Raw genomic sequence first — 10,477 nt, 5'->3', positions numbered from 1 at the left:
AAATGGGTCGTCACAGCTCGACATACTCACATTAATAGAACGGTTACACCAAGGGCAAGCGTATGGCTCGCCGTATGTTGCATGTGATGATTCTTTGAGATTGTGAGCGTATTTTTCTTGATATGTCCATTAAAATATTGTTCCTTAAACTCATGTGTGATCGTTAGACATCTTTCTTTCTATGAGGGCATGTAGTTGACACAAGATAGGTTAATTATTGGTTTCTTTGTCGAAAGACCGATCAATTTGTGCTTAAAGTGGTGTCATTGGGTCAGTTTTGGTGGTTGAGTTGTGTTGAAGAGGTTGTTTGTAAGCTTTATGGTTTGAAATTTTGGATATGGCATGAATTTAGGTAAAACTAGCCCAAAAGTTTGATGGATAACATGTTTTATAAATGATCATCTTAGCCGAAACCCGAATAAACCTGTTCGTATTGGACAAAAGTAGAGTGTGTAATTTGTAGCAATGGTCTACTCAAGGGCGAGCAAAGTCTAAGTGGGGGTGGTGATATTTGGCACAAATATGTTGTTACGTTTTTGCGAATAGGTGCAATGCAACCATTGGGAGGAGAACTGAGCAGTCTTGGTGGGCTTTTGGAAGCTTTGGCATCTGAACGTGGCACGTGAGAAGAAAAAATAGTAGAAAGGAAATGATGAACCGAAGCGTCAACTTTTCAACCGCATCACGGGGCAAAAGCGCAAAGAATCGACCTCTGACCAACGTGTGCAATCAGGCTTTTCAGCTGCATCGCATGGAGAAAGCGAGCAAAATAAGTTTTTGACCAAGTTTCATGATCAGGCAATCCTTCCATTTCGCGGATGAAAAGCCTAGTCACAGTCATGATGCGGAAAGAAAGCGAAATTTTGCGCAGTTTTCCCATTTTGATTGGGATTAGGTCAACTTATTGTAGCTTTTAACCAAGACTATATATAGATTATTTATTAGTTGTAAACGATGTGCTGGGATTTTATCAAGACTTGTAAGCCGTCGTCTTACTTTCTCTCTCTAGAATTATTTTATTTTCTTCTTTTCAACCCTAGATAATTCATGAATTCTTGTTCTTCATCTAGAATCATGAGTAGCTAAACATCTTAACTCTAAGGTTGTGACGAAAGACATGATAGTTGATTTGGTGGCAATTATTATCTATTAAATTTCCATATTTTGGATTGCTTATTTATTCTTGATCTTAATTATTTGATTATCTGGCCAAAGTTGAACACTATTTTTGGCGTGTGAATTGGACTAGGGACAAGGAATTTGCATGCGTAGTAAGAATAAATAGGGCTTGTTGCTAATGAGGATAGGAATATACTCTTTAGCCTTTCTTAGTTGAATACGGAGGAGTAAATGCGTTCATGTTACCTCTGACGACCATACGGATATAAGCGTTATAGTAGCATCTACAGGCTTGTGAGCAATTCAGAAGATGCTCATAAAGTTATAATTAACCCGTCAACCAGTAACCCAGAAAATAACATAGGTAGAATTGTCAGAAGATCAACTGGATTGTTGAAAGCCATGACCCTAAAACTTCCTCTCATCTGATAAACCTTACAGTCTTCGTCACAAGTTTCTCAGTCACAAAAACACTCATACTCAATAGTTTATTTTTCAGTTTTTAGTTTAGTCACAACAAACACTTTGATTGTCATTTTCTTGAATAGTTATAATGAAGGTTGAATTGGTTAAACAGTATAAAATCTAAGTCTCTGTGGGTACGATATCAGGATTTAAAAATCCTATATTACTTGTACGACCATCTATAATTACGTGTGAGTTTGGGAGCAACAGTGGACTGAAACAAAAGGAGAAAGAAGTCAAACCACTTTGGGCAGAATCATCTATGGGCAGAATCAGCTTGGCATAGATCCTATATGAAATCTAGAAATAATGCATCATATCCTACTTGGACTGAGTATATTTTGGCTTTAAATTAGACATTTGGGGATGGGTTTGAAGATACAATTGAAGCTATTAAGAGTTTACAACAAACTAGTAATGTGAAGGATTATCAAGCTGAATTTTGCAAATTATTGACTGGGATTAATTTTTCAAATGAGAATACAATCAGTTGCTTCTTAGGAGGATTGAGAACTGAATTAAATAAGTCAATTAAAATTCAAGCACCAAGAACCTTATTACAAGCTTACAAAATTAGTAGGTTACAAGAAAAAGTGTTTGAAGCACAAGCACTGTCCTGGGGAATCAAGCCTGTTATCAAAAACCAAAATCCCATATTACCCACTCCTCTAATTCCTAAATACCAAAACAAAATTTAAAAAAATTAAACCAATCAAATGTTTCTTTCAAAAGACCTTTTGAATCCTCAAATAATAAACCTAACAGATTTTCAACCGATAACGCTGGTAGAAAACTATTAACTTTAGCTGAATAGATGATAAAAGAGCCAAATGATTATGTTTTCTTTGTGATGAGAAGTATGTTCATGGACATGTATGTAAAGCTAAGAAACAGTTGTTCCTGGTGGAGGTTCATGTGGATGGAAACTCTGAAGTTATGGAAGAAGTGATGGATCAAATCCAACTTTTAGAAGGAATTGGTTACTCTGACGAATGCATGACCATATCCCTATAAGCTTTTACTGGTGTTAGTGGTTACCAAACTATTAGAGTTACCAGATATCACGAAAAACAACCTTTACAGGTTCTCATTGATATAGGAAGCACCCATAACTTCATTGATGAAATAGTGCCAAAGAAGTTGGGATGTAAAGCCAAGCCTATTATGGAACAATCCGTGAGTGTAGTAGATGGAAGAAAAGCACAACCCGCATCAGTATGTAAAGATCTCCAATGGCTATTATAGGAACTACATTTTCCTCTGATTTCCTACTCTTACCCTTGGGAAATGTTCATATAGTTCTGGGAGTACAGTGGTTAAACACATTGGGTAAGATACTATTTGATTTCAGTAGCAGAACTATTGAGTTTGTCCACAAGGGAAAGAAACATGTTCTGAGTGGAGCTAGTTCTCAACTTAAGTCCACTAAAGCCAAGGTGTTGAGCAAGAAACCCAAAGAGCAGGTTCAATTTTTCATGCTATCACTTCTCACATCTGCAGATGTTAAATGTAATACTATTCATGCTACAAGGTACCAATGGTCCAACTGTATTAGCTTCTCTAATGGAATAGTGTAAGTGTATTTTTGAGGTTCCTACTATATTACCTCCCCATAGAGGACCCTTTGACCATAGGATTCCCCTTATTGAATCTGTTGTACCTGTTAGTAAGAGGACTTATAGGTATCCTGGGGTGGAAAAAATATATAATTGAGAAGTTGATGCAAGAAATGTTAGATCAAGGGGTGATTCAACATAGCACTAGTCCTTATGTTTTACCAAAGGGTTTTAGTTGATAAGAAAGATGGTAGTTGGAGATTATATGTGGATTATAGGGATTTGAATCATTTGACCATGAAGGACAAGTTTTCCATACTAATAATTGAAGACTTATTGGATGAACTAGGAGGTGCAGAAGTCTTTTAAAAAATTGATCTTATTTGGTCATCACCAATTGAGAATAGATAAGGCAGACACACATAAGACAACTTTTGAGACTCATGAAGGCCACTATATGTTTTTGGTCATACCCTTTGGGTTAACCAATGCTCCTTCATCATTCCAGAGTCTCACGAATTTAGTTTTCAAACCTTTACTGAGGAAATCTATTCTAGTTTTCTATGATGATAGATTGATTTACTGTGAAGACATGTCTAGTAATGTAGATCATTTGTTAGTTGTATTTCCATCAGCTATATCCCAAAGCATCCAAATATGTATTTGGAGTATCTGAAGTGGAGTATTTGGGTCATTTTATCAATGCTAAGGGAGTAGCAACTGATCTTAAAAAAATTACAGTTGTTCAAGCTTGGTTACTTCCTACTAACATCAAGAAATTAAGAGGATTCCTTGGATTATCTAGTTACTATAGAAGGTTTATTAATGATTACGGTGCTATTTTTAAGCCCTTACATGAGTTACTCAAAAAGGATAAATTCATTTGGAATGAAGAAGCAACTGTTGCTCTTCACAAACTCAAAGAAGCATTGGTCACTGCGCTGTGCTAGCCGTACCAGATTATGACAAGCTATTTATTATTGAAACTGATGCATGTGGATTTGGTAATTGTGGTGTTGATGCAGCAAGGTCATCTAACTGTAAATATTAGTAAATCTTTGGTTCCTAGACATCAAGCCATGTGTCTATATGACAGAAAATTGCTAGCATTAATTTTTGCTATCACAAAGTGGTCTTATTACTTGTTGGGAAGACATTTTATAGTAAGGACTGATAAAAAAGAATTGAAGTACTTACTTGAACAAAATATTCACACTGACTTTCTAGTTGCAGGAATTTCTAAGCTAGTGGCTTCTGATTTTTCCATTAAATATAAGAAGGGCAATGACAATAAAGCTGTTAATGCACTCTCCAGGAATCAGGGAGTTGAACTTTTAGCTCTTTCATTGCTTACTCCTCGTGCTGATTTACTTCTCAAGATTCAGTAATTATGGAATTCTTATGTTGCACTACAAGCTATCATCACCAAATTGCAGATACAGCCTTACAAGTCTTTTACATGGATCAATTCTCAGCTTAGATGGAAGGGAAGATTAGTGGTAGGTGTTGATTCTCAGCTGAAAAATCAGATCATTCATTTATGGCATGCTACTCCTCAAGGTGATCACTCAAGTATGGATGCTACTTCTAATAGATTGCAGTCTCTCTTTTATTTGAAATATATGGCTCAAGATGTGAGGGATTTCATCATCAAATGTGATGTGTGCTAAATACATAAGTATGATGCTGCAGCATATCCAGGTCTCGTTTAGCCCCTTCCAATTCCTGAGGGTGTATGTACTGACATTTGCTTGGATTTTATTGAGGGGTTACCTAAATCCAAGGGGAAGGATGTCATCCTAGTTGTGGTTAACAGACTAAGTAAATATGGTCATTTCTTATGTTAACATCATCCATATACAGCTCAGACAGTTGCTCAGTCTTTCTTAGATAATGTGTTCAAATTGCATGGAATGCCATCTACTATAGTAACTGATTGGGACCCTATATTCTTATGTTCATTATGGAAAGAATTGTTTACTATAAAAGGGTTTAAACTAAACAAATCCATTGCATATTACACTCAGACTGATGGGCAAACTGTGCTGTTGAACAGAACTTCAGAAACTTATCTTAGGTGTTTTTGTTCTGATCATCCAAATGATTAGGCTGCTTAGATTCCTGTTGCTGAATGGTGGTATAACAAGATCATCATTCAACACTTAAAATTCACCCCTTATGGGGTTTTATATGGTCAAAAACCACCTATTCACCTTCCATATCTAGCTGGTGAAGCTCAGATTGATATCGTGGATAGATCTTTGGAGGTTGGAGAAGCTTTAATTGCTCTACTGAAGTTTCATTTATCTAGGGACCAGCAAAGGATGACAGATCTAGCCAACAAGCACAGATCAAATAGGAGTTTTGATGTTGGAGATTGGGTGTATTTGAAGCTTTGTCATTCCTCGGACCATAGTCTGGGCGTAACACGACACTTGGTGCCTGACTGTATATGATCGAGCAAACCACATGGCCTGCTGAATCAACATGGGACAAGTGCCGATGCGAAATATAAGTTAAATCATGAAAATCTGGATCTATATCATGAATGCAGAAATAGTATGAAAATGTAGTAAGGCATCCAACAAGGCTAACCCAATTGAATATCTAACATGACATGACTGAACTAGTCTATGAATCCTCTGACATAAGTCTGACAGCTAAACGGTTTATCGAGACAAGGCCTCTGGTATACCTTAATTGCATAAACTAATATAAAGATGAAATAAAGCTAGCACCCGGAATAAAATGGGGTACACTAATAGCTCATACATGTGAACCTAATGAGTAGATCCGTCATCCTATAAACCAATACATGCATCATGAAATGCAGGCCCTGGGCAATAGGGACGTCAGTACATTTGAATTGCACTAGTATGTAGAACAACTGAATGAACAAACATGGAAAATGAAACAATAAAACTGAAACTAAATCTGTAAGCTGAACATGAACATGAGTAGCATCTGACATGAATATAATATAACATGAGAAAAACATTATTAAATGGGAGAGCCCTGGTATAACCGACATGTAACCACTACGTGAGTACGTGGCCTGGTCTTTGCCCGATCAACTACGCTATCTCATACCTTTCTGGGGTATAAGACATGAACATGACATGAGGATATCCATAAGTAACCCGCAACAGGTAACATGAAGGAATTGTCCTAACTGGGGCGAAGATATCCTTATCCTACGTTAGCATATGTAGTTTCAGGTATTAAACCTGCTCGGTAATCTGTGCAACTCTCAAAACATGAACACAAATATAGTTGGCTTAGAGCCCACGGATTTCATAAATATTACTTGTAAACATGATTGGTAAACATATCATAACATGAATTTAGATATATAGTATAACTCGTAGGAAACATGGAAACGTGCAGGATTTCATGGAATTAAGTATAATGATTCATAACTTGCATTTAAAATCCCATGGAATTCAGAACATGGTTGTTCATGGATTACAGACGGATTCATGGCAACGGAAATGATATTCATGAATACAAGTCACGGAAACTTGGTTGAACGTGATGGTATACATATATATAATCTTGTGCCTAGAGTTCATCAGAAACGAAGATATCATTCTCTAACCTAGAGGAAAATCTTTCTCTAACCTAGAGGAAAATCTTACTTTCATGGATTATACGTGGCGTAGGGTACAACAATGATGCTCCCACACGTGGATAGAAGCCCTACATACCTTAATCGCTCCAAAACTTGCAACAACGTTTGTATCTTGAAGAAGAAACCCCAAAACTTGAACCTTTAACCTTGAGATGGGTTTTCTTGAAAACCCTAGGTTAGAAACAAAGGATTTCTACTTAGAATTCATGTGTATATGTTAGAATTCACTTGGAATAATTAGGAGTGACTTACCTCGATGTAGGAGGAAGAGGAGAGGAGAGATATCGTTCTAGGGCTTGAGGAGAATGAAAAATATGGAATAAAAGTCTAAAAATGTGAATTTATACTGTTCAGTCGGCGAAACTTTTACGATCCGTAAAAGTGTTTGTAAATTAGTTACAGTGTCTTGGTTTTCTGCTACTCCTTACACAGTACAAAAAGCGGTCCGTAGAATATTTTATGGTAAAAAGTACGGTCCATGAAACTTTGACGGACCGTAAAACCCACTGTAAATCTGTAACAGTGAGCTATATTTTCTGAGGTCAAATTATTGTACAATTTACGTAAAACATTTTACAGTCTGTAAAACTTGGCGTAAAACATTGATCACATGACTGAAATAGATTTTAATCCTAACACTCCCCATTTTGGCTTTCTAACTCTTGAATCATGCATAAGGTTCAGTTTGAAGGTGTAAGGTGTTACATTATCTCCCCCTTAGGATCATTCTTCCTCGAATGATGGGTCGTGGTTAAGAATGTGACTGGACATGGCTTGAGTATATGAACGTGAGGAAACATGATAGGGAACATGGAGACTGAAATAACATGACATGGTTTCATGGAAACATGAACGTTGGGACATGAGTCATGAGTAGTAAATACATGAATGTGGAACATAAGAAATGAACATATGGGGACCTGACATGGATACAGAAGGCATTTAACTTGAACGCTCTCTGCTTGCTCCTCAAACAAATGCGGATACCTAGATTTCATGTCTTCTTCGGCTTCCCATGTAGCCTCTTCGACTTTTTGACTCCTCCAAAACACCTTTACTGAGGCAACATCCTTATTCCTCAACTTACGGACTTAATGATCAAGAATAGCTACAGGGATCTCTTCGTAGGATAAACCATCCCTAACCGTTATAGTGTCAGTAGGAACAACCAACAGTGGGTCTTCCACTCACTTTCTCAACATGAATACATGAAAAACTGGGTGCACAGAAGTCAATTCTTAAGGTAGCTCAAGCTCATAATCCACTTGACCAATCCTTCACAGGATCCAGTATGGCCCGATATATCTGGGACTAAGTTTCCCTTTCTTTCCAAATGCTACACCCCGTACCTTATATGTTGAGTTTCGCCGTAAGTTAGCTGACGTGGGGTTAGAAAGTGAAGTTTTCATCAAGGTAATAAGATATTCTACATGTTCATTATATGTGTATAAGAGTTTCATTTATGTCTAGCAAGTATCGAGAAGATTGGGGGGCTGAATGAACCAAAAGAAACTGAGTGTGACAATTGGGAAACTTGACACCCATCTTGATAGACCATAGAAGGCTGACAGCCCATCAATCTCTACCATTAAACCACCATCAGTGAGTCAGCTCTGATCAGGCAGCTTGACGCCACCACTTGACGGTCGTCGAGCAGATCGACAGTCCGTCGAGTTAACCGTTAAAGTGGAGGCGATAGAAAATTTCCATTTCTAATAAATTAAAGGAGCCACGCCCTTGGGTCATAATTTTCACCAAAATTAGTTTCTTCTAGACCTTTATACCTCTCTCCACCATCCTGAATCCTCCATAAACATCTTAAGCTAATTCAAGTGAAGATCAAGCTTTATAACCCCAAGCTAGTTCATGGAAGATGATTGTTCTTGCTTTTAGTTGAAGTTGTGGTGGATTTGGTTTTGAAGCAACATTGTGTGAGTTGAAGTTCTTAAAATATAAGATATGTTCTTCCCTTTATTACCTATATTGAGTTGATTTGGAGGTTAGTAAGTCATAAAGGTGAAGGGAATTATGGTAGGGAAGGTCATAACGTATCGTGTTGTAATTGTTGACTATGAATGGATTTTGAAAGGAAGTTTTGGATTAATTTGAGTGTGATTTGAATATAATACCTTGACTGTGGAAATGTTGACATTGTTATTGATGTTTGGGTGTTGTTTAAAAGATTGGTGGAAGTAGAAGATACAAAGGAAATGTTGCCCGATTTTCTTTAGCTCATATATTAGTTTAGTTTGACCTTAAAAGTGTTTCAATTACTTAACCTTAGTACGAATCATCTTGAATGTAGATTTGCAAACTCGAGAGGATAGGCGATGACTAGTAAGGAGAAGACGAGGTATGTAAGGCTATCCCTTTCTTTATTTTGGCATGATCCTTGTGAACCGAACGTACATGTATCATTAATCCATAATGGTTCTACTCTTAGAGTTAGGGATGTCTCATTTGAATCATGTTCCACAAGATATCCTCATAAAGTCTTCCTTCGCATTCAAGATAATCTTTAGAGTTACTTGTACACTTATCATGTCTTGCATTGATATATATATATATATATATATATATATATATATATATATATATATATATATCGGACATATGACCCCTGTGTGCTATATATGCATATATTATGTATTATATATATGTATAGGATATGAGGACGGTGATGGCATTATATACGCACTACCACCTGATCAGCTGGTCCTATAATGATTACGATGATGATGATGATGATCATGATAATGATGATGATGCCCTCAGAGGCTGATACGACACGATGGGATGCCCACAGAGGCTTTACAGGTGTTATATACACATATGTATATGTGTCACCTTATGCACAGTATTTATGTACAACATTGGTCTACAAAAGCAGGTCAGATACACAGGATGCATCCACTTTATTCTGTATTCTCATATGTCTCTTTCTTATTGTTCTTATGCCTTACAACTCAGTACTTTGTCCGTATTGACGTCCCTTTGTTTGTGGACGCTGCGTTCATGCCCGCAAGTAGACAAGGAGACGATACAGATTCTTAGGCTGCCATCTCAGCGTAGGTACAGGAGCACTCCACATGTTCCGGAGTTGCAACTTAGCTTGGTATGATCCTTTTGTGTACATTTGAGCTTGGCGAGGTCCTATCACATCCATATTATGTTATGTGCTCCATGTAGAGGCTCATAGATAGATATGTACAGTTAGTTGTTCTATGACCTTTTGGTCCATATTTGTTATATCATTTGATAGCCATGTCGGCTCTTATATATGGGCACAATTTGATGTTGAAGGGTCTCACGGTCACTTATACAGACCGTATAAGTTTATACGGACCATATAAGTGTCCGTACAATTGCCCAACGGATCAGATTTTGAGTTATTAAAAAGGAGACCCAAGTTCATTAATTCATTCTATTTTCACTCTACTTCTCTCTAAAATCCTCTAGAACTCTCTCTACTCTTCATCCACAAGAAAACAAAGGAAATCAAAGATCAATATCAAGAATTCAAGTGAATTAAGTGTATGAAATTCATCAAAGTTCATCCAAGCCAAGGAATTCCAAGAGAAGTGAACTAGGGTTTTGGTGCTAGAAGAGTATTGCCACTCAAGGCTTGTTCCTACAATATCTAAGGTAAGATTTATGATCATTTTAGGTTGTTTAAGGTCTTTAGATTAAACACTGGGTTAAAGAA

The sequence above is a fragment of the Lycium ferocissimum genome, chromosome 3 (genome assembly GCF_029784015.1).
Source record: "Lycium ferocissimum isolate CSIRO_LF1 chromosome 3, AGI_CSIRO_Lferr_CH_V1, whole genome shotgun sequence".
Classification (NCBI taxonomy): domain Eukaryota; kingdom Viridiplantae; phylum Streptophyta; class Magnoliopsida; order Solanales; family Solanaceae; genus Lycium; species Lycium ferocissimum.
The sequence above is the reverse complement of the archived record's forward strand: the minus strand, read 5'-3'. Positions refer to the sequence as shown.